The 21,677-nt window shown below is 40.1% G+C and overlaps 15 non-coding genes across 15 annotated transcripts; all 15 read left to right on the top strand.

Moving 5' to 3' along the window:
- Nucleotides 1-94: 94 nt before the first annotated feature.
- TRNAR-UCU (transfer RNA arginine (anticodon UCU)) lies at nt 95-180 on the top strand. Its single transcript is given in 2 exon segments — nt 95-131; nt 145-180. It is a non-coding gene; the product is annotated as a tRNA-Arg (tRNA).
- Nucleotides 181-1,635: 1,455 nt separating this feature from the next.
- TRNAR-UCU (transfer RNA arginine (anticodon UCU)) lies at nt 1,636-1,721 on the top strand. The gene is given in 2 exon segments: nt 1,636-1,672; nt 1,686-1,721. It is a non-coding gene; the product is annotated as a tRNA-Arg (tRNA).
- An 896-nt stretch (nt 1,722-2,617) lies between these two features.
- TRNAR-UCU (transfer RNA arginine (anticodon UCU)) lies at nt 2,618-2,703 on the top strand. The gene is given in 2 exon segments: nt 2,618-2,654; nt 2,668-2,703. It is a non-coding gene; the product is annotated as a tRNA-Arg (tRNA).
- Nucleotides 2,704-3,598: 895 nt separating this feature from the next.
- Nucleotides 3,599-3,684, top strand: TRNAR-UCU (transfer RNA arginine (anticodon UCU)). The gene is given in 2 exon segments: nt 3,599-3,635; nt 3,649-3,684. It is a non-coding gene; the product is annotated as a tRNA-Arg (tRNA).
- Nucleotides 3,685-4,580: 896 nt separating this feature from the next.
- Nucleotides 4,581-4,666, top strand: TRNAR-UCU (transfer RNA arginine (anticodon UCU)). Its single transcript is given in 2 exon segments — nt 4,581-4,617; nt 4,631-4,666. It is a non-coding gene; the product is annotated as a tRNA-Arg (tRNA).
- An 884-nt stretch (nt 4,667-5,550) lies between these two features.
- Nucleotides 5,551-5,636, top strand: TRNAR-UCU (transfer RNA arginine (anticodon UCU)). Its single transcript is given in 2 exon segments — nt 5,551-5,587; nt 5,601-5,636. It is a non-coding gene; the product is annotated as a tRNA-Arg (tRNA).
- Nucleotides 5,637-6,531: 895 nt separating this feature from the next.
- Nucleotides 6,532-6,617, top strand: TRNAR-UCU (transfer RNA arginine (anticodon UCU)). Its single transcript is given in 2 exon segments — nt 6,532-6,568; nt 6,582-6,617. It is a non-coding gene; the product is annotated as a tRNA-Arg (tRNA).
- Nucleotides 6,618-8,116: 1,499 nt separating this feature from the next.
- TRNAR-UCU (transfer RNA arginine (anticodon UCU)) lies at nt 8,117-8,202 on the top strand. The gene is given in 2 exon segments: nt 8,117-8,153; nt 8,167-8,202. It is a non-coding gene; the product is annotated as a tRNA-Arg (tRNA).
- Nucleotides 8,203-9,098: 896 nt separating this feature from the next.
- Nucleotides 9,099-9,184, top strand: TRNAR-UCU (transfer RNA arginine (anticodon UCU)). The gene is given in 2 exon segments: nt 9,099-9,135; nt 9,149-9,184. It is a non-coding gene; the product is annotated as a tRNA-Arg (tRNA).
- Nucleotides 9,185-11,621: 2,437 nt separating this feature from the next.
- Nucleotides 11,622-11,707, top strand: TRNAR-UCU (transfer RNA arginine (anticodon UCU)). Its single transcript is given in 2 exon segments — nt 11,622-11,658; nt 11,672-11,707. It is a non-coding gene; the product is annotated as a tRNA-Arg (tRNA).
- A 4,537-nt stretch (nt 11,708-16,244) lies between these two features.
- TRNAR-UCU (transfer RNA arginine (anticodon UCU)) lies at nt 16,245-16,330 on the top strand. Its single transcript is given in 2 exon segments — nt 16,245-16,281; nt 16,295-16,330. It is a non-coding gene; the product is annotated as a tRNA-Arg (tRNA).
- Nucleotides 16,331-17,308: 978 nt separating this feature from the next.
- On the top strand, nt 17,309-17,394 carry TRNAR-UCU (transfer RNA arginine (anticodon UCU)). The gene is given in 2 exon segments: nt 17,309-17,345; nt 17,359-17,394. It is a non-coding gene; the product is annotated as a tRNA-Arg (tRNA).
- An 895-nt stretch (nt 17,395-18,289) lies between these two features.
- TRNAR-UCU (transfer RNA arginine (anticodon UCU)) lies at nt 18,290-18,375 on the top strand. The gene is given in 2 exon segments: nt 18,290-18,326; nt 18,340-18,375. It is a non-coding gene; the product is annotated as a tRNA-Arg (tRNA).
- Nucleotides 18,376-19,873: 1,498 nt separating this feature from the next.
- Nucleotides 19,874-19,959, top strand: TRNAR-UCU (transfer RNA arginine (anticodon UCU)). The gene is given in 2 exon segments: nt 19,874-19,910; nt 19,924-19,959. It is a non-coding gene; the product is annotated as a tRNA-Arg (tRNA).
- An 895-nt stretch (nt 19,960-20,854) lies between these two features.
- TRNAR-UCU (transfer RNA arginine (anticodon UCU)) lies at nt 20,855-20,940 on the top strand. Its single transcript is given in 2 exon segments — nt 20,855-20,891; nt 20,905-20,940. It is a non-coding gene; the product is annotated as a tRNA-Arg (tRNA).
- Nucleotides 20,941-21,677: the final 737 nt, after the last annotated feature.

The raw sequence follows: 21,677 nt of genomic DNA, 5'->3' as shown, positions 1-21,677 counted from the left end.
TAGCCTGCATACATCCTGAAATGCCACGAACAAATGGGTAAAAGCAGATATTTTTCATTTGAAGGTGCCTGGCAAAAACAGTCAGCGCAAGCTCGGCTCTGTGGCGCAATGGATAGCGCATTGGACTTCTAGTGAAATGTAGGCATTCAAAGGTTGTGGGTTCAAGTCCCACCAGAGTTGCATTTTAAACTGGAAACCGAAGCCTTGTTACCTAAAAGATGCTGAAAGTGCACCGAAGATGGCCCTCAAAAGTCCATCCCTGGAAACTTGTCTGCTGCAACACAGACTAAGCTTTTCATGGAAAGGAGTAAACAGTTCACCTTCACCAGCACAGTTTGTAACCACCTCATCAACTAATGACCCACAATTAATCAACTAAGAGAATGAGAGTGTGCCAAGTGTTGCCATCCATAACCAACAAACTTGGTTTTCGCTAATGATAAATCTAGCTTTGTTCCTAAATTTAAACAACAAGCCGCCCTTGAGATTTCATAGGGACATCATTGAAGAATATCCCATCAAGGGCTTCATTCCTAAAATGTATATCTTCTCCAGATGTAGTATGCAAAGCAAGCTGCATGAGCATTGTTGTGCAGCACAAAGGATATCACCTTGGACGTGCAAACAAATTCACATTTTGAAATGTGGAGCGTCTCAGTTCCTGAAGCATTCATGATGGTTTTTTTTTAATGAGTGGCACCAATTTCATTAAATGAAACAAAAGAAGTGGATTTGAGAGGTCAGATGTTGGTAAGTACAACCATCTCTGCTGCTGAGTATTGAAAGTTTAGCAGGTTACAGGTAGTAGATTCAGAAAGTTTTTGATTTTTCTTAGAAATCTAGAAGACGGGTTGTGATGATAGCTTGTTATGTAATGAAACAGGTGTTTGATGAGAGTGAGATGGGACTGCTGAAATAATCCAGAGTAACATTTGGGAGATAGCCAGATGCTGTACTCTTTCTTCTTATATAACAAAAACTAAGAGAATGAAAGCGTGCCAAGTCTTGCCTTCCATAACCAACAAATTTGGTTTTCGCTAATGATAAATCTAGCTTTGTTCCTAAATTTAAACAACAAGCCGCCCTTGAGATTCCATAGGGACATCATTGAAGAATATCCCATCAAGGGCTTCATTCCTAAAATGTATATCTTCTCCAGATGTAGTATGCAAAGCAAGCTGCATGAGCATTGTTGTGCAGCACAAAGGATATCACCTTGGACGTGCAAACAAATTCACATTTTGAAATGTGGAGCGTCTCAGTTCCTAAAGCATTCATGATGGGTTTTTTTTAATGAGTGGCACCAATTTCATTAAATGAAACAAAAGAAGTGGATTTGAGAGGTCAGATGTTGGTAAGTACAACCATCTCTGCTGCTGAGTATTGAAAGTTTAGCAGGTTACAGGTAGAAGACTGATGATAGCTTGTTATGTAATGAAACAGGTGTTTGATGAGAGTGAGATGGGACTGCTGAAATAATCCAGAGTAACATTTGGGAGATATCCAGATGCTGTACTCTTTCTTCTTATATAACAAAAAGGTAGCCTGCATACATCCTGAAATGCCACGAACAAATGGGTAAAAGCAGATATTTTTCATTTGAAGGTGCCTGGCAAAAACAGTCAGTGCAAGCTCGGCTCTGTGGCGCAATGGATAGCGCATTGGACTTCTAGTGAAATGTAGGCATTCAAAGGTTGTGGGTTCGAGTCCCACCAGAGTTGAATTTTAAACTGGAAACCGAAGCCGTGTTACCTAAAAGATGCTGAAAGTGCACCGAAGATGGCCCTCAAAAGTCCATCCCTGGAAACTTGTCTGCTGCAACACAGACTAAGCTCTTCATGGAAAGGAGTAAACAGTTCACCTTCACCAGCACAGTTTGTAACCACCTCATCAACTAATGACACACAATTAATCAACTAAGAGAATGAAAGCGTGCCAAGTCTTGCCTTCCATAACCAACAAACTTGGTTTTCGCTAATGATAAATCTAGCTTTGTTCCTAAATTTAAACAACAAGCCGCCCTTGAGATTCCATAGGGACATCATTGAAGAATATCCCATCAAGGGCTTCATTCCTAAAATGTATATCTTCTCCAGATGTAGTATGCAAAGCAAGCTGCACGAGCATTATTGTGCAGCACAAAGAATATCACCTTGGACGTGCAAACAAATTCACATTTTAAAAATGTGGAGCGTCTCAGTTCCTGAAGCATTCATGATGGGTATTTTTTAATGAGTGGCACCAATTTCATTAAATGAAACAAAAGAAGTGGATTTGAGAGGTCAGATGTTGGTAAGTACAACCATCTCTGCTGCTGAGTATTGAAAGTTTAGCAGGTTACAGGTAGTAGACTCAGAAAGTTTTTGATTTTTCTTAGAAATCTAGAAGACGGGTTGTGATGATAGCTTGTTATGTAATGAAACAGGTGTTTGATGAGAGTGAGATGGGACTGCTGAAATAATCCAGAGTAACATTTGGGAGATAGCCAGATGCTGTACTCTTTCTTCTTATATAACAAAAAGGTAGCCTGCATACATCCTGAAATGCCACGAACAAATGGGTAAAAGCAGATATTTTTCATTTGAAGGTGCCTGGCAAAAACAGTCAGTGCAAGCTCGGCTCTGTGGCGCAATGGATAGCGCATTGGACTTCTAGTGAAATGTAGGCATTCAAAGGTTGTGGGTTCGAGTCCCACCAGAGTCGCATTTTAAACTGGAAACCGAAGCCGTGTTACCTAAAAGATGCTGAAAGTGCACCGAAGATGGCCCTCAAAAGTCCATCCCTGGAAACTTGTCTGCTGCAACACAGACTAAGCTCTTCATGGAAAGGAGTAAACAGTTCACCTTCACCAGCACAGTTTGTAACCACCTCATCAACTAATGACACACAATTAATCAACTAAGAGAATGAAAGCGTGCCAAGTCTTGCCTTCCATAACCAACAAACTTGGTTTTCGCTAATGATAAATCTAGCTTTGTTCCTAAATTTAAACAACAAGCCGCCCTTGAGATTCCATAGGGACATCATTGAAGAATATCCCATCAAGGGCTTCATTCCTAAAATGTATATCTTCTCCAGATGTAGTATGCAAAGCAAGCTGCATGAGCATTGTTGTGCAGCACAAAGGATATCACCTTGGACGTGCAAACAAATTCACATTTTGAAATGTGGAGCGTCTCAGTTCCTAAAGCATTCATGATGGTTTTTTTTTAATGAGTGGCACCAATTTCATTAAATGAAACAAAAGAAGTGGATTTGAGAGGTCAGATGTTGGTAAGTACAACCATCTCTGCTGCTGAGTATTGAAAGTTTAGCAGGTTACAGGTAGAAGACTCAGAAAGTTTTTGATTTTTCTTAGAAATCTAGAAGACGGGTTGTGATGATAGCTTGTTATGTAATGAAACAGGTGTTTGATGAGAGTGAGATGGGACTGCTGAAATAATCCAGAGTAATATTTGGGAGATAGCCAGATGCTGTACTCTTTCTTCTTATATAACAAAAAGGTAGCCTGCATACATCTTGAAATGCCACGAACAAATGGGTAAAAGCAGATATTTTTCATTTGAAGGTGCCTGGCAAAAACAGTCAGTGCAAGCTCGGCTCTGTGGCGCAATGGATAGCGCATTGGACTTCTAGTGAAATGTAGGCATTCAAAGGTTGTGGGTTCGAGTCCCACCAGAGTCGCATTTTAAACTGGAAACCGAAGCCGTGTTACCTAAAAGATGCTGAAAGTGCACCAAAGATGGCCCTCAAAAGTCCATCCCTGGAAACTTGTCTGCTGCAACACAGACTAAGCTCTTCATGGAAAGGAGTAAACAGTTCACCTTCACCAGCACAGTTTGTAACCACCTCATCAACTAATGACACACAATTAATCAACTAAGAGAATGAAAGCGTGCCAAGTCTTGCCTTCCATAACCAACAAACTTGGTTTTCGCTAATGATAAATCTAGCTTTGTTCCTAAATTTAAACAACAAGCCGCCCTTGAGATTCCATAGGGACATCATTGAAGAATATCCCATCAAGGGCTTCATTCCTAAAATGTATATCTTCTCCAGCTGTAGTATGCAAAGCAAGCTGCATGAGCATTGTTGTGCAGCACAAAGGATATCACCTTGGACGTGCAAACAAATTCACATTTTGAAATGTGGAGCGTCTCAGTTCCTAAAGCATTCATGATGGGGTTTTTTTTAATGAGTGGCACCAATTTCAATAAATGAAACAAAAGAAGTGGATTTGAGAGGTCAGATGTTGGTAAGTACAACCATCTCTGCTGCTGAGTATTGAAAGTTTAGCAGGTTACAGGTAGAAGACTCAGAAAGTTTTTGATTTTTCTTAGAAATCTAGAAGACGGGTTGTGATGATAGCTTGTTATGTAATGAAACAGGTGTTTGATGAGAGTGAGATGGGACTGCTGAAATAATCCAGAGTAACATTTGGGAGATAGCCAGATGCTGTACTCTTTCTTCTTATATAACAAAAAGGTAGCCTGCATACATCCTGAAATGCCACGAACAAATGGGTAAAAGCAGATATTTTTCATTTGAAGGTGCCTGGCAAAAACAGTCAGTGCAAGCTTGGCTCTGTGGCGCAATGGATAGCGCATTGGACTTCTAGTGAAATGTAGGCATTCAAAGGTTGTGGGTTCGAGTCCCACAAGAGTCGCATTTTAAACTGGAAACCGAAGCCGTGTTACCTAAAAGATGCTGAAAGTGCACCAACGATGGCCCTCAAAAGTCCATCCCTGGAAACTTGTCTGCTGCAACACAGACTAAGCTCTTCATGGAAAGGAGTAAACAGTTCACCAGTTTGTAACCACCTCATCAACTAATGACACACAATTAATCAACTAAGAGAATGAAAGCGTGCCAAGTCTTGCCTTCCATAACCAACAAACTTGGTTTTCGCTAATGATAAATCTAGCTTTGTTCCTAAATTTAAACAACAAGCCGCCCTTGAGATTCCATAGGGACATCATTGAAGAATATCCCATCAAGGGCTTCATTCCTAAAATGTATATCTTCTCCAGATGTAGTATGCAAAGCAAGCTGCACGAGCATTGTTGTGCAGCACAAAGAATATCACCTTGGACGTGCAAACAAATTCACATTTTGAAATGTGGAGCGTCTCAGTTCCTGAAGCATTCATGATGGGTATTTTTTAATGAGTGGCACCAATTTCATTAAATGAAACAAAAGAAGTGGATTTGAGAGGTCAGATAATGGTAAGTACAACCATCTCTGCTGCTGAGTATTGAAAGTTTAGCAGGTTACAGGTAGTAGACTCAGAAAGTTTTTGATTTTTCTTAGAAATCTAGAAGACGGGTTGTGATGATAGCTTGTTATGTAGTGAAACAGGTGTTTGATGAGAGTGAGATGGGACTGCTGAAATAATCCAGAGTAACATTTGGGAGATAGCCAGATGCTGTACTCTTTCTTCTTATATAACAAAAAGGTAGCCTGCATACATCCTGAAATGCCACGAACAAATGGGTAAAAGCAGATATTTTTCATTTAAAGGTGCCTGGCAAAAACAGTCAGTGCAAGCTTGGCTCTGTGGCGCAATGGATAGCGCATTGGACTTCTAGTGAAATGTAGGCATTCAAAGGCTGTGGGTTCGAGTCCCCCCAGAGTCACATTTTAAACTGGAAACGGAAGCCGTGTTACCTAAAAGATGCTGAAAGTGCACCGAAGATGGCCCTCAAAAGTCCATCCCTGGAAACTTGTCTGCTGCAACACAGACTAAGCTTTTCATGGAAAGGAGTAAACAGTTCACCTTCACCAGCACAGTTTGTAACCACCTCATCAACTAATGACCCACAATTAATCAACTAAGAGAATGAGAGTGTGCCAAGTGTTGCCATCCATAACCAACAAACTTGGTTTTCGCTAATGATAAATCTAGCTTTGTTCCTAAATTTAAACAACAAGCCGCCCTTGAGATTTCATAGGGACATCATTGAAGAATATCCCATCAAGGGCTTCATTCCTAAAATGTATATCTTCTCCAGATGTAGTATGCAAAGCAAGCTGCATGAGCATTGTTGTGCAGCACAAAGGATATCACCTTGGACGTGCAAACAAATTCACATTTTGAAATGTGGAGCGTCTCAGTTCCTGAAGCATTCATGATGGTTTTTTTTTAATGAGTGGCACCAATTTCATTAAATGAAACAAAAGAAGTGGATTTGAGAGGTCAGATGTTGGTAAGTACAACCATCTCTGCTGCTGAGTATTGAAAGTTTAGCAGGTTACAGGTAGTAGATTCAGAAAGTTTTTGATTTTTCTTAGAAATCTAGAAGACGGGTTGTGATGATAGCTTGTTATGTAATGAAACAGGTGTTTGATGAGAGTGAGATGGGACTGCTGAAATAATCCAGAGTAACATTTGGGAGATAGCCAGATGCTGTACTCTTTCTTCTTATATAACAAAAAGGTAGCCTGCATACATCCTGAAATGCCACGAACAAATGGGTAAAAGCAGATATTTTTCATTTGAAGGTGCCTGGCAAAAACAGTCAGTGCAAGCTCGGCTCTGTGGCGCAATGGATAGCGCATTGGACTTCTAGTGAAATGTAGGCATTCAAAGGTTGTGGGTTCGAGTCCCACCAGAGTTGCATTTTAAACTGGAAACCAAAGCCGTGTTACCTAAAAGATGCTGAAAGTGCACCGAAGATGGCCCTCAAAAGTCCATCCCTGGAAACTTGTCTGCTGCAACACAGACTAAGCTCTTCATGGAAAGGAGTAAACAGTTCACCTTCACCAGCACAGTTTGTAACCACCTCATCAACTAATGACACACAATTAATCAACTAAGAGAATGAAAGCGTGCCAAGTGTTGCCATCCATAACCAACAAACTTGGTTTTCGCTAATGATAAATCTAGCTTTGTTCCTAAATTTAAACAACAAGCCGCCCTTGAGATTTCATAGGGACATCATTGAAGAATATCCCATCAAGGGCTTCATTCCTAAAATGTATATCTTCTCCAGATGTAGTATGCAAAGCAAGCTGCATGAGCATTGTTGTGCAGCACAAATGATATTACCTTGGACGTGCAAACAAATTCACATTTTGAAATGTGGAGCGTCTCAGTTCCTGAAGCATTCATGATGGGTTTTTTTTAATGAGTGGCACCAATTTCATTAAATGAAACAAAAGAAGTGGATTTGAGAGGTCAGATGTTGGTAAGTACAACCATCTCTGCTGCTGAGTATTGAAAGTTTAGCAGGTTACAGGTAGTAGATTCAGAAAGTTTTTGATTTTTCTTAGAAATCTAGAAGACGGGTTGTGATGATAGCTTGTTATGTAATGAAACAGGTGTTTGATGCGAGTGAAATGGGACTGCTGAAATAATCCAGAGTAACATTTGGGAGATAGCCAGATGCTGTACTCTTTCTTCTTATATAACAAAAACTAAGAGAATGAAAGCGTGCCAAGTCTTGCCTTCCATAACCAACAAACTTGGTTTTCGCTAATGATAAATCTAGCTTTGTTCCTAAATTTAAACAACAAGCCGCCCTTGAGATTCCATAGGGACATCATTGAAGAATTTCCCATCAAGGGCTTCATTCCTAAAATGTATATCTTCTCCAGATGTAGTATGCAAAGCAAGCTGCACGAGCATTGTTGTGCAGCACAAAGGATATCACCTTGGACGTGCAAACAAATTCACATTTTGAAATGTGGAGCGTCTCAGTTCCTGAAGCATTCATGATGGGTTTTTTTTAATGAGTGGCACCAATTTCATTAAATGAAACAAAAGAAGTGGATTTGAGAGGTCAGATGTTGGTAAGTACAACCATCTCTGCTGCTGAGTATTGAAAGTTTAGCAGGTTACAGGTAGTAGACTCAGAAAGTTTTTGATTTTTCTTAGAAATCTAGAAGACAGGTTGTGATGATAGCTTGTTATGTAATGAAACAGGTGTTTGATGAGAGTGAGATGGGACTGCTGAAATAATCCAGAGTAACATTTGGGAGATAGCCAGATGCTGTACTCTTTCTTCTTATATAACAAAAAGGTAGCCTGCATACATCCTGAAATGCCACGAACAAATGGGTAAAAGCAGATATTTTTCATTTGAAGGTGCCTGGCAAAAACAGTCATTGCAAGCTTGGCTCTGTGGCGCAATGGATAGCGCATTGGACTTCTAGTGAAATGTAGGCATTCAAAGGTTGTGGGTTCAAGTCCCACCAGAGTTGCATTTTAAACTGGAAACCGAAGCCGTGTTACCTAAAAGATGCTGAAAGTGCACCGAAGATGGCCCTCAAAAGTCCATCCCTGGAAACTTGTCTGCTGCAACACAGACTAAGCTCTTCATGGAAAGGAGTAAACAGTTCACCTTCACCAGCACAGTTTGTAACCACCTCATCAACTAATGACCCACAATTAATCAACTAAGAGAATGAGAGCGTGCCAAGTGTTGCCATCCATAACCAACAAACTTGGTTTTCGCTAATGATAAATCTAGCTTTGTTCCTAAATTTAAACAACAAGCCGCCCTTGAGATTTCATAGGGACATCATTGAAGAATATCCCATCAAGGGCTTCATTCCTAAAATGTATATCTTCTCCAGATGTAGTATGCAAAGCAAGCTGCATGAGCATTGTTGTGCAGCACAAAGGATATCACCTTGGACGTGCAAACAAATTCACATTTTGAAATGTGGAGCGTCTCAGTTCCTGAAGCATTCATGATGTTTTTTTTTTTAATGAGTGGCACCAATTTCATTAAATGAAACAAAAGAAGTGGATTTGAGAGGTCAGACGTTGGTAAGTACAACCATCTCTGCTGCTGGGTATTGAAAGTTTAGCAGGTTACAGGTAGTAGATTCAGAAAGTTTTTGATTTTTCTTAGAAATCTAGAAGACGGGTTGTGATGATAGCTTGTTATGTAATGAAACAGGTGTTTGATGAGAGTGAGATGGGACTGCTGAAATAATCCAGAGTAACATTTGGGAGATAGCCAGATGCTGTACTCTTTCTTCTTATATAACAAAAAGGTAGCCTGCATACATTCTGAAATGCCACGAACAAATGGGTAAAAGCAGATATTTTTCATTTGAAGGTGCCTGGCAAAAACAGTCAGTGCAAGCTCGGCTCTGTGGCGCAATGGATAGCGCATTGGACTTCTAGTGAAATGTAGGCATTCAAAGGCTGTGGGTTCGAGTCCCACCAGAGTCGCATTTTAAACTGGAAACCGAAGCCGTGTTACCTAAAAGATGCTGAAAGTGCACCGAAGATGGCCCTCAAAAGTCCATCCCTGGAAACTTGTCTGCTGCAACACAGACTAAGCTCTTCATGGAAAGGAGTAAACAGTTCACCTTCACCAGCACAGTTTGTAACCACCTCATCAACTAATGACCCACAATTAATCAACTAAGAGAATGAGAGCGTGCCAAGTGTTGCCATCCATAACCAACAAACTTGGTTTTCGCTAATGATAAATCTAGCTTTGTTCCTAAATTTAAACAACAAGCCGCCCTTGAGATTTCATAGGGACATCATTGAAGAATATCCCATCAAGGGCTTCATTCCTAAAATGTATATCTTCTCCAGATGTAGTATGCAAAGCAAGCTGCATGAGCATTGTTGTGCAGCACAAAGGATATCACCTTGGACGTGCAAACAAATTCACATTTTGAAATGTGGAGCGTCTCAGTTCCTGAAGCATTCATGATGTTTTTTTTTTAATGAGTGGCACCAATTTCATTAAATGAAACAAAAGAAGTGGATTTGAGAGGTCAGACGTTGGTAAGTACAACCATCTCTGCTGCTGGGTATTGAAAGTTTAGCAGGTTACAGGTAGTAGATTCAGAAAGTTTTTGATTTTTCTTAGAAATCTAGAAGACGGGTTGTGATGATAGCTTGTTATGTAATGAAACAGGTGTTTGATGAGAGTGAGATGGGACTGCTGAAATAATCCAGAGTAACATTTGGGAGATAGCCAGATGCTGTACTCTTTCTTCTTATATAACAAAAACTAAGAGAATGAAAGCGTGCCAAGTCTTGCCTTCCATAACCAACAAACTTGGTTTTCGCTAATGATAAATCTAGCTTTGTTCCTAAATTTAAACAACAAGCCGCCCTTGAGATTCCATAGGGACATCATTGAAGAATATCCCATCAAGGGCTTCATTCCTAAAATGTATATCTTCTCCAGATGTAGTATGCAAAGCAAGCTGCATGAGCATTGTTGTGCAGCACAAAGGATATCACCTTGGACGTGCAAACAAATTCACATTTTGAAATGTGGAGCGTCTCAGTTCCTAAAGCATTCATGATGGGTTTTTTTTAATGAGTGGCACCAATTTCATTAAATGAAACAAAAGAAGTGGATTTGAGAGGTCAGATGTTGGTAAGTACAACCATCTCTGCTGCTGAGTATTGAAAGTTTAGCAGGTTACAGGTAGAAGACTGATGATAGCTTGTTATGTAATGAAACAGGTGTTTGATGAGAGTGAGATGGGACTGCTGAAATAATCCAGAGTAACATTTGGGAGATAGCCAGATGCTGTACTCTTTCTTCTTATATAACAAAAAGGTAGCCTGCATACATCCTGAAATGCCACGAACAAATGGGTAAAAGCAGATATTTTTCATTTGAAGGTGCCTGGCAAAAACTGGCAGTGCAAGCTTGGCTCTGTGGCACAATGGATAGCGCATTGGACTTCTAGTGAAATGTAGGCATTCAAAGGTTGTGGGTTCAAGTCCCACCAGCGTTGCATTTTAAACTGGAAACCGAAGCCGTGTTACCTAAAAGATGCTGAAAGTGCACCGAAGATGGCCCTCAAAAGTCCATCCCTGGAAACTTGTCTGCTGCAACACAGACTAAGCTCTTCATGGAAAGGAGTAAACAGTTCACCTTCACCAGCACAGTTTGTAACCACCTCATCAACTAATGACCCACAATTAATCAACTAAGAGAATGAGAGCGTGCCAAGTGTTGCCATCCATAACCAACAAACTTGGTTTTCGCTAATGATAAATCTAGCTTTGTTCCTAAATTTAAACAACAAGCCGCCCTTGAGATTTCATAGGGACATCATTGAAGAATATCCCATCAAGGGCTTCATTCCTAAAATGTATATCTTCTCCAGATGTAGTATGCAAAGCAAGCTGCATGAGCATTGTTGTGCAGCACAAAGGATATCACCTTGGACGTGCAAACAAATTCACATTTTGAAATGTGGAGCGTCTCAGTTCCTGAAGCATTCATGATGTTTTTTTTTTTAATGAGTGGCACCAATTTCATTAAATGAAACAAAAGAAGTGGATTTGAGAGGTCAGACGTTGGTAAGTACAACCATCTCTGCTGCTGGGTATTGAAAGTTTAGCAGGTTACAGGTAGTAGATTCAGAAAGTTTTTGATTTTTCTTAGAAATCTAGAAGACGGGTTGTGATGATAGCTTGTTATGTAATGAAACAGGTGTTTGATGAGAGTGAGATGGGACTGCTGAAATAATCCAGAGTAACATTTGGGAGATAGCCAGATGCTGTACTCTTTCTTCTTATATAACAAAAAGGTAGCCTGCATACATTCTGAAATGCCACGAACAAATGGGTAAAAGCAGATATTTTTCATTTGAAGGTGCCTGGCAAAAACAGTCAGTGCAAGCTCGGCTCTGTGGCGCAATGGATAGCGCATTGGACTTCTAGTGAAATGTAGGCATTCAAAGGCTGTGGGTTCGAGTCCCACCAGAGTCGCATTTTAAACTGGAAACCGAAGCCGTGTTACCTAAAAGATGCTGAAAGTGCACCGAAGATGGCCCTCAAAAGTCCATCCCTGGAAACTTGTCTGCTGCAACACAGACTAAGCTCTTCATGGAAAGGAGTAAACAGTTCACCTTCACCAGCACAGTTTGTAACCACCTCATCAACTAATGACCCACAATTAATCAACTAAGAGAATGAGAGCGTGCCAAGTGTTGCCATCCATAACCAACAAACTTGGTTTTCGCTAATGATAAATCTAGCTTTGTTCCTAAATTTAAACAACAAGCCGCCCTTGAGATTTCATAGGGACATCATTGAAGAATATCCCATCAAGGGCTTCATTCCTAAAATGTATATCTTCTCCAGATGTAGTATGCAAAGCAAGCTGCATGAGCATTGTTGTGCAGCACAAAGGATATCACCTTGGACGTGCAAACAAATTCACATTTTGAAATGTGGAGCGTCTCAGTTCCTGAAGCATTCATGATGTTTTTTTTTTAATGAGTGGCACCAATTTCATTAAATGAAACAAAAGAAGTGGATTTGAGAGGTCAGACGTTGGTAAGTACAACCATCTCTGCTGCTGGGTATTGAAAGTTTAGCAGGTTACAGGTAGTAGATTCAGAAAGTTTTTGATTTTTCTTAGAAATCTAGAAGACGGGTTGTGATGATAGCTTGTTATGTAATGAAACAGGTGTTTGATGAGAGTGAGATGGGACTGCTGAAATAATCCAGAGTAACATTTGGGAGATAGCCAGATGCTGTACTCTTTCTTCTTATATAACAAAAACTAAGAGAATGAAAGCGTGCCAAGTCTTGCCTTCCATAACCAACAAACTTGGTTTTCGCTAATGATAAATCTAGCTTTGTTCCTAAATTTAAACAACAAGCCGCCCTTGAGATTCCATAGGGACATCATTGAAGAATATCCCATCAAGGGCTTCATTCCTAAAATGTATATCTTCTCCAGATGTAGTATGCAAAGCAAGCTGCATGAGCATTGTTGTGCAGCACAAAGGATATCACCTTGGACGTGCAAACAAATTCACATTTTGAAATGTGGAGCGTCTCAGTTCCTAAAGCATTCATGATGGGTTTTTTTTTAATGAGTGGCACCAATTTCATTAAATGAAACAAAAGAAGTGGATTTGAGAGGTCAGATGTTGGTAAGTACAACCATCTCTGCTGCTGAGTATTGAAAGTTTAGCAGGTTACAGGTAGAAGACTGATGATAGCTTGTTATGTAATGAAACAGGTGTTTGATGAGAGTGAGATGGGACTGCTGAAATAATCCAGAGTAACATTTGGGAGATAGCCAGATGCTGTACTCTTTCTTCTTATATAACAAAAAGGTAGCCTGCATACATCCTGAAATGCCACGAACAAATGGGTAAAAGCAGATATTTTTCATTTGAAGGTGCCTGGCAAAAACTGGCAGTGCAAGCTTGGCTCTGTGGCACAATGGATAGCGCATTGGACTTCTAGTGAAATGTAGGCATTCAAAGGTTGTGGGTTCAAGTCCCACCAGCGTTGCATTTTAAACTGGAAACCGAAGCCGTGTTACCTAAAAGATGCTGAAAGTGCACCGAAGATGGCCCTCAAAAGTCCATCCCTGGAAACTTGTCTGCTGCAACACAGACTAAGCTCTTCATGGAAAGGAGTAAACAGTTCACCTTCACCAGCACAGTTTGTAACCACCTCATCAACTAATGACCCACAATTAATCAACTAAGAGAATGAGAGCGTGCCAAGTGTTGCCATCCATAACCAACAAACTTGGTTTTCGCTAATGATAAATCTAGCTTTGTTCCTAAATTTAAACAACAAGCCGCCCTTGAGATTTCATAGGGACATCATTGAAGAATATCCCATCAAGGGCTTCATTCCTAAAATGTATATCTTCTCCAGATGTAGTATGCAAAGCAAGCTGCATGAGCATTGTTGTGCAGCACAAAGGATATCACCTTGGACGTGCAAACAAATTCACATTTTGAAATGTGGAGCGTCTCAGTTCCTGAAGCATTCATGATGTTTTTTTTTTAATGAGTGGCACCAATTTCATTAAATGAAACAAAAGAAGTGGATTTGAGAGGTCAGACGTTGGTAAGTACAACCATCTCTGCTGCTGGGTATTGAAAGTTTAGCAGGTTACAGGTAGTAGATTCAGAAAGTTTTTGATTTTTCTTAGAAATCTAGAAGACGGGTTGTGATGATAGCTTGTTATGTAATGAAACAGGTGTTTGATGAGAGTGAGATGGGACTGCTGAAATAATCCAGAGTAACATTTGGGAGATAGCCAGATGCTGTACTCTTTCTTCTTATATAACAAAAACTAAGAGAATGAAAGCGTGCCAAGTCTTGCCTTCCATAACCAACAAACTTGGTTTTCGCTAATGATAAATCTAGCTGTGTTCCTAAATTTAAACAACAAGCCGCCCTTGAGATTCCATAGGGACATCATTGAAGAATATCCCATCAAGGGCTTCATTCCTAAAATGTATATCTTCTCCAGATGTAGTATGCAAAGCAAGCTGCATGAGCATTGTTGTGCAGCACAAAGGATATCACCTTGGACGTGCAAACAAATTCACATTTTGAAATGTGGAGCGTCTCAGTTCCTAAAGCATTCATGATGGGTTTTTTTTAATGAGTGGCACCAATTTCATTAAATGAAACAAAAGAAGTGGATTTGAGAGGTCAGATGTTGGTAAGTACAACCATCTCTGCTGCTGAGTATTGAAAGTTTAGCAGGTTACAGGTAGAAGACTGATGATAGCTTGTTATGTAATGAAACAGGTGTTTGATGAGAGTGAGATGGGACTGCTGAAATAATCCAGAGTAACATTTGGGAGATAGCCAGATGCTGTACTCTTTCTTCTTATATAACAAAAAGGTAGCCTGCATACATCCTGAAATGCCACGAACAAATGGGTAAAAGCAGATATTTTTCATTTGAAGGTGCCTGGCAAAAACTGGCAGTGCAAGCTTGGCTCTGTGGCACAATGGATAGCGCATTGGACTTCTAGTGAAATGTAGGCATTCAAAGGTTGTGGGTTCAAGTCCCACCAGCGTTGCATTTTAAACTGGAAACCGAAGCCGTGTTACCTAAAAGATGCTGAAAGTGCACCGAAGATGGCCCTCAAAAGTCCATCCCTGGAAACTTGTCTGCTGCAACACAGACTAAGCTTTTCATGGAAAGGAGTAAACAGTTCACCTTCACCAGCACAGTTTGTAACCACCTCATCAACTAATGACCCACAATTAATCAACTAAGAGAATGAGAGTGTGCCAAGTGTTGCCATCCATTACCAACAAACTTGGTTTTCGCTAATGATAAATCTAGCTTTGTTCCTAAATTTAAACAACAAGCCGCCCTTGAGATTTCATAGGGACATCATTGAAGAATATCCCATCAAGGGCTTCATTCCTAAAATGTATATCTTCTCCAGATGTAGTATGCAAAGCAAGCTGCATGAGCATTGTTGTGCAGCACAAAGGATATCACCTTGGACGTGCAAACAAATTCACATTTTGAAATGTGGAGCGTCTCAGTTCCTGAAGCATTCATGATGGTTTTTTTTAATGAGTGGCACCAATTTCATTAAATGAAACAAAAGAAGTGGATTTGAGAGGTCAGATGTTGGTAAGTACAACCATCTCTGCTGCTGAGTATTGAAAGTTTAGCAGGTTACAGGTAGTAGATTCAGAAAGTTTTTGATTTTTCTTAGAAATCTAGAAGACGGGTTGTGATGATAGCTTGTTATGTAATAAAACAGGTGTTTGATGAGAGTGAGATGGGACTGCTGAAATAATCCAGAGTAACATTTGGGAGATAGCCAGATGCTGTACTCTTTCTTCTTATATAACAAAAACTAAGAGAATGAAAGCGTGCCAAGTATTGCCTTCCATAACCAACAAACTTGGTTTTCGCTAATGATAAATCTAGCTTTGTTCCTAAATTTAAACAACAAGCCGCCCTTGAGATTCCATAGGGACATCATTGAAGAATATCCCATCAAGGGCTTCATTCCTAAAATGTATATCTTCTCCAGATGTAGTATGCAAAGCAAGCTGCATGAGCATTGTTGTGCAGCACAAAGGATATCACCTTGGAAGTGCAAACAAATTCACATTTTGAAATGTGGAGCGTCTCAGTTCCTAAAGCATTCATGATGGGTTTTTTTTAATGAGTGGCACCAATTTCATTAAATGAAACAAAAGAAGTGGATTTGAGAGGTCAGATGTTGGTAAGTACAACCATCTCTGCTGCTGAGTATTGAAAATTTAGCAGGTTACAGGTAGAAGACTGATGATAGCTTGTTATGTAATGAAACAGGTGTTTGATGAGAGTGAGATGGGACTGCTGAAATAATCCAGAGTAACATTTGGGAGATAGCCAGATGCTGTACTCTTTCTTCTTATATAACAAAAAGGTAGCCTGCATACATCCTGAAATGCCACGAACAAATGGGTAAAAGCAGATATTTTTCATTTGAAGGTGCCTGGCAAAAACAGTCAGTGCAAGCTCGGCTCTGTGGCGCAATGGATAGCGCATTGGACTTCTAGAGAAATGTAGGCATTCAAAGGTTGTGGGTTCGAGTCCCACCAGAGTCACATTTTAAACTGGAAACGGAAGCCGTGTTACCTAAAAGATGCTGAAAGTGCACCGAAGATGGCCCTCAAAAGTCCATCCCTGGAAACTTGTCTGCTGCAACACAGACTAAGCTCTTCATGGAAAGGAGTAAACAGTTCACCTTCACCAGCACAGTTTGTAACCACCTCATCAACTAATGACACACAATTAATCAACTAAGAGAATGAAAGCGTGCCAAGTGTTGCCATCCATAACCAACAAACTTGGTTTTCGCTAATGATAAATCTAGCTTTGTTCCTAAATTTAAACAACAAGCCGCCCTTGAGATTTCATAGGGACATCATTGAAGAATATCCCATCAAGGGCTTCATTCCTAAAATGTATATCTTCTCCAGATGTAGTATGCAAAGCAAGCTGCATGAGCATTGTTGTGCAGCACAAAGAATATCACCTTGGACGTGCAAACAAATTCACATTTTGAAATGTGGAGCGTCTCAGTTCCTGAAGCATTCATGATGGGTATTTTTTAATGAGTGGCACCAATTTCATTAAATGAAACAAAAGAAGTGGATTTGAGAGGTCAGATGTTGGTAAGTACAACCATCTCTGCTGCTGAGTATTGAAAGTTTAGCAGGTTACAGGTAGTAGACTCAGAAAGTTTTTGATTTTTCTTAGAAATCTAGAAGACAGGTTGTGGATTTGAGAGGTCAGATGTTGGTAAGTACAACCATCTCTGCTGCTGAGTATTGAAAGTTTAGCAGGTTACAGGTAGAAGACTGATGATAGCTTGTTATGTAATGAAACAGGTGTTTGATGAGAGTGAGATGGGACTGCTGAAATAATCCAGAGTAACATTTGGGAGATAGCCAGATGCTGTACTCTTTCTTCTTATATAACAAAAAGGTAGCCTGCATACATCCTGAAATGCCACGAACAAATGGGTAAAAGCAGATATTTTTCATTTGAAGGTGCCTGGCAAAAACAGTCAGTGCAAGCTCGGCTCTGTGGCGCAATGGATAGCGCATTGGACTTCTAGAGAAATGTAGGCATTCAAAGGTTGTGGGTTCGAGTCCCACTAGAGTCACATTTTAAACTGGAAACGGAAGCCGTGTTACCTAAAAGATGCTGAAAGTGCACCGAAGATGGCCCTCAAAAGTCCATCCCTGGAAACTTGTCTGCTGCAACACAGACTAAGCTCTTCATGGAAAGGAGTAAACAGTTCACCTTCACCAGCACAGTTTGTAACCACCTCATCAACTAATGACACACAATTAATCAACTAAGAGAATGAAAGCGTGCCAAGTGTTGCCATCCATAACCAACAAACTTGGTTTTCGCTAATGATAAATCTAGCTTTGTTCCTAAATTTAAACAACAAGCCGCCCTTGAGATTTCATAGGGACATCATTGAAGAATATCCCATCAAGGGCTTCATTCCTAAAATGTATATCTTCTCCAGATGTAGTATGCAAAGCAAGCTGCATGAGCATTGTTGTGCAGCACAAAGGATATCACCTTGGACGTGCAAACAAATTCACATTTTGAAATGTGGAGCGTCTCAGTTCCTGAAGCATTCATGATGGTTTTTTTTTAATGAGTGGCACCAATTTCATTAAATGAAACAAAAGAAGTGGATTTGAGAGGTCAGATGTTGGTAAGTACAACCATCTCTGCTGCTGAGTATTGAAAGTTTAGCAGGTTACAGGTAGTAGATTCAGAAAGTTTTTGATTTTTCTTAGAAATCTAGAAGACGGGTTGTGATGATAGCTTGTTATGTAATGAAACAGGTGTTTGATGAGAGTGAGATGGGACTGCTGAAATAATCCAGAGTAACATTTGGGAGATAGCCAGATGCTGTACTCTTTCTTCTTATATAACAAAAAGGTAGCCTGCATACATTCTGAAATGCCACGAACAAATGGGTAAAAGCAGATATTTTTCATTTGAAGGTGCCTGGCAAAAACAGTCAGTGCAAGCTCGGCTCTGTGGCGCAATGGATAGCGCATTGGACTTCTAGTGAAATGTAGGCATTCAAAGGCTGTGGGTTCGAGTCCCACCAGAGTCGCATTTTAAACTGGAAACCGAAGCCGTGTTACCTAAAAGATGCTGAAAGTGCACCGAAGATGGCCCTCCAAAGTCCATCCCTGGAAACTTGTCTGCTGCAACACAGACTAAGCTCTTCATGGAAAGGAGTAAACAGTTCACCTTCACCAGCACAGTTTGTAACCACCTCATCAACTAATGACCCACAATTAATCAACTAAGAGAATGAGAGCGTGCCAAGTGTTGCCATCCATAACCAACAAACTTGGTTTTCGCTAATGATAAATCTAGCTTTGTTCCTAAATTTAAACAACAAGCCGCCCTTGAGATTTCATAGGGACATCATTGAAGAATATCCCATCAAGGGCTTCATTCCTAAAATGTATATCTTCTCCAGATGTAGTATGCAAAGCAAGCTGCATGAGCATTGTTGTGCAGCACAAAGGATATCACCTTGGACGTGCAAACAAATTCACATTTTGAAATGTGGAGCGTCTCAGTTCCTGAAGCATTCATGATGGGTTTTTTTAATGAGTGGCACCAATTTCATTAAATGAAACAAAAGAAGTGGATTTGAGAGGTCAGATGTTGGTAAGTACAACCATCTCTGCTGCTGAGTATTGAAAGTTTAGCAGGTTACAGGTAGTAGATTCAGAAAGTTTTTGATTTTTCTTAGAAATCTAGAAGACGGGTTGTGATGATAGCTTGTTATGTAATGAAACAGGTGTTTGATGAGAGTGAGATGGGACTGCTGAAATAATCCAGAGTAACATTTGGGAGATAGCCAGATGCTGTACTCTTTCTTCTTATATAACAAAAACTAAGAGAATGAATGCGTGCCAAGTCTTGCCTTCCATAACCAACAAACTTGGTTTTCGCTAATGATAAATCTAGCTTTGTTCCTAAATTTAAACAACAAGCCACCCTTGAGATTCCATAGGGACATCATTGAAGAATTTCCCATCAAGGGCTTCATTCCTAAAATGTATATCTGCTCCAGATGTAGTATGCAAAGCAAGCTGCATGAGCGTTGTTGTGCAGCACAAAGGATATCACCTTGGACGTGCAAACAAATTCACATTTTGAAATGTGGAGCGTCTCAGTTCCTAAAGCATTCATGATGGGTTTTTTTTAATGAGTGGCACCAATTTCATTAAGTGAAACAAAAGAAGTGGATTTGAGAGGTCAGATGTTGGTAAGTACAACCATCTCTGCTGCTGAGTATTGAAAGTTTAGCAGGTTACAGGTAGTAGACTCAGAAAGTTTTTGATTTTTCTTAGAAATCTAGAAGATGGGTTGTGATGATAGCTTGTTATGTAATGAAACAGGTGTTTGATGAGAGTGAGATGGGACTGATGAAATAATCCAGAGTAACATTTGGGAGATAGCCAGATGCTGTACTCTTTCTTCTTATATAACAAAAAGGTAGCCTGCATACATCCTGAAATGCCACGAACAAATGGGTAAGAGCAGATATTTTTCATTTGAAGGTGCCTATCAAAAACAGTCAGTGCAAGCTCGGCTCTGTGGCGCAATGGATAGTGCATTGGACTTCTAGTGAAATGTAGACATTCAAAGGTTGTGGGTTCGAGTCCCACCAGAGTCGCATTTTAAACTGGAAACCGAAGCCGTGTTACCTAAAAGATGCTGAAAGTGCACCGAAGATGGCCCTCAAAAGTCCATCCCTGGAAACTTGTCTGCTGCAACACAGACTAAGCTCTTCATGGAAAGGAGTAAACAGTTCACCTTCACCAGCACAGTTTGTAACCACCTCATCAACTAATGACACACAATTAATCAACTAAGAGAATGAAAGCGTGCCAAGTCTTGCCTTCCATAACCAACAAACTTGGTTTTCGCTAATGATAAATCTAGCTTTGTTCCTAAATTTAAACAACAAGCCACCCTTGAGATTCCATAGGGACATCATTGAAGAATTTCCCATCAAGGGCTTCATTCCTAAAATGTATATCTTCTCCAGATGTAGTATGCAAAGCAAGCTGCACGAGCATTGTTGTGCAGCACAAAGGATATCACCTTGGACGTGCAAACAAATTCACATTTTGAAATGTGGAGCGTCTCAGTTCCTGAAGCATTCATGATGTTTTTTTTTTAATGAGTGGCACCAATTTCATTAAATGAAACAAAAGAAGTGGATTTGAGAGGTCAGATGTTGGTAAGTACAACCATCTCTGCTGCTGAGTATTGAAAGTTTAGCAGGTTACAGGTAGTAGACTCAGAAAGTTTTCGATTTTTCTTAGAAATCTAGAAGACAGGTTGTGATGATAGATGGTTATGTAATGAAACAGGTGTTTGATGAGAGTGAGATGGGACTGCTGAAATAATCCAGAGTAACATTTGGGAGATAGCCAGATGCTGTACTCTTTCTTCTTATATAACAAAAAGGTAGCCTGCATACATCCTGAAATGCCACGAACAAATGGGTAAAAGCAGATATTTTTCATTTGAAGGTGCCTGGCAAAAACAGTCAGTGCAAGCTCGGCTCTGTGGCGCAATGGATAGCGCATTGGACTTCTAGAGAAATGTAGGCATTCAAAGGTTGTGGGTTCGAGTCCCACCAGAGTCACATTTTAAACTGGAAACGGAAGCCGTGTTACCTAAAAGATGCTGAAAGTGCACCGAAGATGGCCCTCAAAAGTCCATCCCTGGAAACTTGTCTGCTGCAACACAGACTAAGCTCTTCATGGAAAGGAGTAAACAGTTCACCTTCACCAGCACAGTTTGTAACCACCTCATCAACTAATGACACACAATTAATCAACTAAGAGAATGAAAGCGTGCCAAGTGTTGCCATCCATAACCAACAAACTTGGTTTTCGCTAATGATAAATCTAGCTTTGTTCCTAAATTTAAACAACAAGCCGCCCTTGAGATTTCATAGGGACATCATTGAAGAATATCCCATCAAGGGCTTCATTCCTAAAATGTATATCTTCTCCAGATGTAGTATGCAAAGCAAGCTGCATGAGCATTGTTGTGCAGCACAAAGGATATCACCTTGGACGTGCAAACAAATTCACATTTTGAAATGTGGAGCGTCTCAGTTCCTGAAGCATTCATGATGGTTTTTTTTTAATGAGTGGCACCAATTTCATTAAATGAAACAAAAGAAGTGGATTTGAGAGGTCAGATGTTGGTAAGTACAACCATCTCTGCTGCTGAGTATTGAAAGTTTAGCAGGTTACAGGTAGTAGATTCAGAAAGTTTTTGATTTTTCTTAGAAATCTAGAAGACGGGTTGTGATGATAGCTTGTTATGTAATGAAACAGGTGTTTGATGAGAGTGAGATGGGACTGCTGAAAT

The sequence above is a fragment of the Hyperolius riggenbachi genome, chromosome 8, assembly GCF_040937935.1.
Source record: "Hyperolius riggenbachi isolate aHypRig1 chromosome 8, aHypRig1.pri, whole genome shotgun sequence".
Classification (NCBI taxonomy): Eukaryota; Metazoa; Chordata; class Amphibia; order Anura; family Hyperoliidae; genus Hyperolius; species Hyperolius riggenbachi.
Note: the sequence above shows the minus strand (reverse complement) of the source record. Positions and strands in the feature narration are given on the sequence as shown.